At 41.6% G+C, this 8,036-nt stretch overlaps 1 pseudogene; it reads left to right on the plus strand.

Moving 5' to 3' along the window:
• The first annotated feature begins 2,106 nt into the window (after nt 1-2,106).
• LOC113934091 lies at nt 2,107-2,968 on the plus strand (annotated as a pseudogene).
• Nucleotides 2,969-8,036: the final 5,068 nt, after the last annotated feature.

Here is an 8,036-nt window from a genome sequence, read left to right on the forward strand (position 1 = left end):
TAAATATACAAAGTCTTAATAAGATGTTATTGCCAAAGTGCACATGTGGCCAACTAATAATGGTTATAAAAATAATGATTTCATAATCATTAGCTCGTTCCATGAGAAATATACTGAAAATCACCACAGTTTCATGATTTAGGAAGTATAAATAGCAGCACAGCAATGTACTCACTTTTTCATCATTTGTTTTATTCTCCTAATGTAAAAAGCATAGATTCACTAACAGTTCTGTGGGTATATGTGTCTCCGTTGAGTCATATATTTAAATGACATAAGGGTGCAAACACATAAATCTTCATGAGGGATATTTCTTTTCACTAACTGCCAAAGTATATGTACACTATCCCAAAAGAACAGATTACGACAAATTTTTTTTTAGATACAGTCAAAATGTAGTTGGCACAAGCTAGCATAAGAAATGTAGTCAAGTGGCAGGTGATATTTAATTCACATCCTGAAATATTTATGTAAACTATTCAGTATTGATGATAAGGCTGTACTTTGATAAAAATTTCTGCTGTAAATGACATGCAGTTTTAGTCAATATAAACAATTCTAACAATTAGAACAAAAAACGTCCTGAGATGACATCTGGTCCCCCCAAAAAGTCAACTTGATACAAAAAGGTTTCCATATGTTTAAACAGCTTACCTCGAATAGAAATAAGAGTTTCAAATTAACCTGATATTATGGAGCCCATTTTGTGGTAGGGATGATGGTACATCATGTCTGGACTAGCATTATGGTTTCCTCATCAACAGAGAGGGTCAAGTAACTGCAAGGTACACCCACGAATCCTATGTCCCCAGAAAGTTCAGCATTTGATTGGAAGAAGCTCTCCTCGGGTTTAATTTTCTGATGATCATGGCCTTGAAATGACTCCCATTGCTTTGCTCATTTCATCTAACCAAATTCACCCAGAATCTCCATGCATGTGTCATTCAACTTGCCAACAACTCTGAGGAGGAGGGAAATGCCAAACCTGACTTTACCTGGTGTTTGCTGTGCCTTCCTAAAGCCCTTGAGTTGCCGCGGTCTGCAAGGAGTGTCTTGCGGCAGAGACAGGAAGTAGAACCCAGGGCCTGCCAGCGGGAAGAATGTGCCAGAAGATCCCTGCGTAAAGCCAAGGCCCCACAAGCCTGCCCTGAGAGGGTGTAACAGAACCAAAATACCCCACAGGAAGAGGACCTCGTGTAAATTTGCCTATCCCAGCCTCCCCGGCTACAGGAAAAGGAAAGGAGAAATCACCACCACCACCACCCCCCGCCCCCCAGGATTCATACCCATTAGGTGGCGCTCGCTGTGGTTTCAGGACCAATTCTAGGGCTTAGATAGTCCAAAGGCTCCTAAGCAGAGAAGTTAGTTTAAAGTAGTCATAGAAGGAATCATTAGAATAAAGAAGAGATGATATTTAAAGAGATAATGAGTGGGTCGCCTGGGTGGTGCAGTGGGTTGAGCAGGGGACTCTTAGTTTCAGCTGGGTTCGTGATCTCGGGATCCTGGAATCAAGCCCCTGCCGAGGGTTCCACGCTCTGCGTGGAGTTGGCTTAAGATTCTCTTCTCCCTCTGCCCCTCCCCCCTTTCTAAAATAAATAAATAAAATCTTTTTTTAAATAATAACAAAGAGATAATGAGAGGTTTTTCAGAATTGCTGAAAGATACCAGTCCTCAGATCATGACACTTAATGAAACCCCAATACATAGGAGGTACATCATAGTCAAACTAAAAACGTCAGAGATGAAAGAATTTTTTTAAAACATCCAGAGACAGAAGATAGATTATCTACAGAGAAATGGCCATAAGCCTGACAGCCGACGTCTTGATATCCATCCGCTGGGGGCCCCAAGACGACGCACCGAATGACAGAAAATAACCAGCAAGCTGGAACTCTAGCTCCAGCAAATATTCTTTTCAAGCAATGGTAGAGTCCAGGTGGTGAGTAGGTGGGTGTTGACTATAAAATTCTTTGAGCTTTGCGAGAAGTGCTCTTGACCTCTACTCAACACCGCCTTTCTTACTCTTCCCCCCCAAGCCCCCCAACACACACACACACACACACACACACACACACACACACACACACACACACACACGGCGAATGAATGCTTCAGGGGCCCCGGGACCCCAGGTTGCAGCGGAGCTGCACGGGACCCCAATCTTCTCTCCCACCAGGGACAGCGAAGTCCAGCCGGGGCATCAGCCCCTCGAGAGGCGCCTGTGAGAGAAGCAGCGGTGCAGGCGGGAGGTGCTGGCTCTGCAGCCACCTTATCACAGCGACCAGGGCCTCCGAGTGCCAGCCGGCCTGCCACCAAGAGGCCCCCTGGGGAGCCCCCCAGGCCCGCCCGCAGGCACTGCCCAGATTAGGTGAGGCTGTCTGGAAAAATGTCTCGCAGTTGTGTGGCTTCAAGAAACTTCCATGGTCACGGGACCGCAGATCCTCCCGGGACTGGTTGAATGCAGTGTTCAATACAGTGCATGGGGAGCGCATCCGGGATGTAGGCCGGGACAGGGCCGTATGTGCGCTGCTGCTGCGCACTGGGGCCTTGGTTCACCACTCCGGCCCGGAGAGGTAGCAGAAGGACTACCACAACCTCCCCACAGGCCCTCTGGGTGATACAAGATTCAGGCGATTGATGCCACCAACTCTTGTATCACGAGCGCTGCAATTGGTCACGGGAACGCTTACAGCATGTTGGAAAAATGAGGCTATGAGCATGCCATTAAATCAAGGCCCGGTGCTTGGAGAGACTTGGTAAACTTGAAAATTTATAAAAAAGCATGTTGGAAATGGAAACAATTTCTTGTGGGAATATCACAGTCAAGGACATCATTGCTTTACATCGCTTAAGAAACCTCAAGTATTTGTTGTTAAGTGATCTTCCTGGAATAAGAGAAAAAGAAAACCTTATCCAAGCGTTTAAGACAACACTGCCTTCTCTGGAACCAAAATTGGACTTGAAATAAAATAATAATATTCAATAAGTGTCTTATTTCAATATAAAGAGTCATTTGAAAAAAATTCTTTCAGCTTTGCTATATGTTTGGAAATCTTCATAATAAATTACTGGAAGACCACTTTTCTTTTCTTTTTTAAGATTTTATTTATTTGAGAGCTAGAGAGAGGGCATAAGTAGGGGAGAAGCAGACTCACCGCTGAGCAGGGAGCCCGATGAAGGACTCCATCCCAGGATCCTGAGATCATGACCTGAGCACAAGGCAGATGCTTAACCCACAGAGCTACCCAGGTGCCCCTGGAGAACTGCTTTTCAAGAAAGAAGTGCAATAAGGAGATTTTTAGATTAACTAAAACATTGCAAGGACCGTACTGCAGGCAAGAGGATTATCTAAAGAGTTCAATGTAAAAAAAAAAAAAAATGGTGAGCAAAGATACTGGAGTAGTAAATAAGTAAGTAAATCTAAACAAATTCACTATGTAAAACAATAGTAATCTAGTTGGTGGCAAAGAACATTCTGGAGATAAAATACAACGGCAATAGTGTTCAAAGGGAAGGGAGTGAACAGAATTTAAGCACCCTGAGGTCCTATTTTTTTTTTAAGATTTTATTTGAGAAAGAGAGAGAGAGTACAAGCAGGGGGAGCAGCAGAGGGGGAGGGAGAAGCAGGCTCCCCGCCGAGCAGGGAGCCCGATGCGGGACTTGATCCCGGGACTCCAGGATCATGACCTGAGCCGAAGGCAGACATCTAACCGACTGAGCCACCCAGGCGCTCCCCGAGGTCCTATTTTATGAGAGAACAATAAGGGCCTTAAAGATAGAACACCATCTCCAAACAAAAATAGAATCAGAAAAAAATTTAAAGACAAGTAAACCAAAACTAATTCCAAAGGATGTCAAGAAATAACTTTTTTTTAAGTTTATCTATTTTTTAGTAATCTCCACACCCAGCACGGGGCTTGAACTCACAACCCCCAGATCAAGAGTCACACTGTCTTCCAACTGAGCCAGCCAGGTGCCCCAAGAAAGAAGAATTTTTTTAAAAGGAAAGGGAGGAGGACAAGGAAAAAATGACACAAAAAGAAAGTCTATAATAAAGCTACATGGACTGAGCAAAATCAATGAAAGCAAAACTCAACTACGTGGACTGAGCAAAATCAATGAAAGCAAAACTCAGCTACGTGGACTGAGCAAAATCAATGAAAGCAAAACTCAACTAAAAAAAAAAAAGCAGAAGCCAGGTTATGCGATTTGTAAGTGATGCATAAATAAAATCAAAATAAAACATAATTTAAAAATGGGAAAATATATACCATCAAAACAAAAGCTCTAGAGTAGCTATAGGAACCTCAAACAAAATGGTCACTAAGGCAGTAAAATTTCTCTTGCTGAGAATAAATGATGAATTGAACATCTTTCCCCAAACTTTGAAACTCCCAGGTCAACAGTAACAGCTCTTCACACATGGTAACCTCGTTTTCAATGCTCACTCCCTGTAACCCCTTAGATTTCTGTCTCCATTTCCGGTCCACAGAAGCCGCACCTGGAATCCTCTCAAATTCTGATCCTGCATTCTGAATTCTCTCAGTTTTTCCATCTCTAACCACAATAACCTTACCCTCTGGCTTCCTCCCTTTCTCCAAAAACACCAAACACAAACCTCCTCTACCGCTCCAAACTCTCACACTCAACCTTTCTCATCTCATCTTGGTGACAGGGATGTTAGAGGTGCCCGTTCCCTTTTTGACCTCTGAACCAACTGCAAAATAAGAGTAAAGCAGATGGAAGTCCTTTCCCAAATTCTTACATTTAAGATCTTTTCTGAATACAGTGGTCAAAGACATATGACAGGATTTTGTCTCTGTAACTCTCTTTTAAGAATGGCCAACAGTTTGTCTATCTCACAATGCAGTTCACATGATTAGTGATTACCTGAACATTGGACTGGACTTCTCACTCCAAACATCTGAAACAAAGGGCAGATTCTGACTGACCTGTTAGAACAAAGAAAAAGAAGAAGCAGCCTAAAGGAGACAGTAGAAAAGAGCCAAAGAAAATAAGAACAAAACAGAACTCACTGACTTTTTAACCCACATTGGCCCCGGAAATGTTAACATATTAGAGGAGTGGGACATTTACTAAAACCTGTCGGGGAAAGGAGGAAATCCATCGAATCCCAAATAGCACAAGACCCTTTCTGTTTTATTTCAAAAGTGGAGGGCAGAATTACTGATTTACACTGAATTTCTATTTTTTTTCTCTAAAACACTTTAGCCAAATGAAAAAGGCCTAGACTCTTTCCTAGAAGAGGTCAAAAGAGCTTTTTTTCAACCACAGGTATTAATTAGCATTCTAGCTAGAAAGAGAAGGTATAAACAAGAAAAATGCTAAATGAAAAGGAGAGATTTAAACACTGGCTCAAGAAATATAAGAGATATCACTAGACCAAGAGTGGATGTCAAAGGAATTGTATCTGAGAGGCAAGCTAAACAAGATGGGCTGATAATATTACTGAAGCATTCACTTCAACGCCAAAAGATAAGCGAAGGCAAAGAAACCAGCCCCCACTTAAGCCTATCTGAACAGTTAACCAGAAACCCGAGGAGAATCTGATGAAGAAAGGGTGAGCAAAATGTTACGCAAAACCAACAGTGGCAGAAGGTGTGGGGAGGTGGCCACAAGGAGGCTGCCCGTGACCTTGTTGCTAAGGAAGAATCCCGTTGTGGGAGTGAGTGAGGTGAGGTGGGAGAGAACAGGAGGGGGCCTATCTCTGCTAGGTCAGCTGTGGAGATAGCACCGGATGGCCACTGGAGGCTCCTGGAATGCAAGCTGGCAAGTCAGGGAGGAAGAATGCATCCAGGCTCCCGCTCGGCTGCCGCATCAAAGCCTCCAAGGATTAGAAGAACTGCCCAACTCATTGCGCAAGCCATCCTGGATACCCAGAATCTAATCCAGTTGATGAGTTTATTCAAGCCAGTTTTTTTGTGGAGTTGGTACCAAAAAATCTTAAATGACTTTTTTGCCAGGGAAGCAGAACAGAAGAACAGTCTTCATGCAGCACCCTCATCAACATTCATCAATGGTAATAAAGCAATTCTATAACTCAAATTCCTTAACATAAAGTTATGATTGCCAAAAACCCAAATTATAGTCCCAGACTCCCTTCTCTCTAGATAAAATGAATTCTTGGTTATCTAAACTATTTGAGGAGTAGCCTGTTTGTGCACTTATTTTCCAGACCAGAAACAGAAAGCTAGGTTTATTGCTCCCTCTACTGGCTCTGCCCTTGCAGTTAAAGATGAACTTCACTTCCCAACTCAGGCTTTTAGCTACATTCCTCTCTCCAAAGACCGAGAAATAGAAGGACGGTACAAGTTTCTTAGTCCTTAACCACAGGTTTACAGAACCTTTAGCAAACATCACATTAAAGAGTTAACAGAAATGGGTTTAAACCCTTAAAAATAATTTCTGTCCATTTATTTTTGTTGATATTTGCTGAAACTATTGAAATTTTCTGATGATTTTCTGAACTCTGCCCTGGAGAGTTAAAGACTAGAAAGGGAATTTAAGAAAGGAAAAAAATAATAAAGCTTTTTAAATGTTTTGAAGTCACCCTCCCATGTATTTCCTATTCTTTCCTATCAATACATGAGGAGCCTTTGCCATCGCATTCTTCCATCCCTGAAATGTGCAAACACACTTAGTGTTCTTATATCTGTTTACTCTGAACTTCCAGAAAAGAATATAGAATGTATAGAGTTTTGTTTTTGTTTTTTTTTTTTGAAGATTTTATTTATTTATTTGACAGGGAGACACAGTGAGAGAGGGAACACAAGCAGGGGGAGTGGGAGAGGGAGAAGCAGGCTTCCCGGTGAGCAGGGAGCCCGATGCGGAGCTCGCTCCCAGGACCCTGGGATCATGACCTGAGCCGAAGGCAGACGCTTAATGACTGAGTCACCCAGGGGCCCCTAGAGTTTTTTTTAAGTATAAGTGAAAACCCTGGGGTATTTCCTGGCTCTTGAAAACTAAAGGGAATAATGGCAGTGGTCTATACCAGCAATTGAATACCCCTTACAAGAGCCAATTGTTACTCAGATGGCTTAAAGGCTCTGTTTCCTCCTCATTGATTACCAAGCAAATGGTCTGAAGTTGACATTCTAGAGTGTATCTTCTCTCTTCCAAGGTCCCACTTGTACCCTTAACCTATTTATTCAACCAAATTCACTCATTAGGTCATCTGAAATATATTTACTGAGCACCTACAATCTGTCAGGCAATGTCCTAGGTGCCGTGGATATAGCAGTGAACAGATGGTCTCAGCCCATTTCACTGAAAAGACAGAAGACAGTTTAGTGAGTTCCCATTCATTCTCTTTGCATCTCAATGAGTTTCCTCGTGTCCACACATACTACATCAGATTCCGACTCCATAAAATCTTCTCTGACCAGCTTGGGTGATGGATCTTACACCAACTCTGATTTTCTGAAATATTCTGTCATTAAGCCACTACATATTTCCCATCTAGATATGTGTTGTTCATTGTCTGTTATTGCCTTGAATTCATATTAAAGATTTCACTACCACCTGACTGTTCACAGATGTCTGTATTTTCTCTTCAACTAAATTAAAAGTTCTTTAAAGCAAAAAACAAGTGACCTGATATAGAATTATAGAAGTCTTAAGAGGTATAAACGTAAGTCATATTTAACAACTCACCTTTTTTGAAAAGAATATTACACCAAATACAGTCTATCAGCAAAGCTTTACACACTGCAGAAATTGAGTTAGTTACTAATCTGAAATAGATTGTTTTATATTAAGATGTTAATTGTAATCCCCAGGGCAACTTCAAAGGAAATAACAAAAAATAGAGTAAAAGAAACAAGATTAAAAGAATGTAAATGGTATCTATTTAACACAAAAGAAGGCAGTGATGGAGAAATAGAGGAACAAAACAGACACAAGACATATAGGAAACAAATAATAAAATGACAGGCATAAATTCTACCTTACCAGTACTTGTATTAAATGTAAATGGATTAAATGTTCCAAATAAAAAGCAAACATTGGGCAGAATA

This window comes from Zalophus californianus, chromosome 13, assembly GCF_009762305.2.
Source record: "Zalophus californianus isolate mZalCal1 chromosome 13, mZalCal1.pri.v2, whole genome shotgun sequence".
NCBI lineage: Eukaryota > Metazoa > Chordata > Mammalia > Carnivora > Otariidae > Zalophus > Zalophus californianus.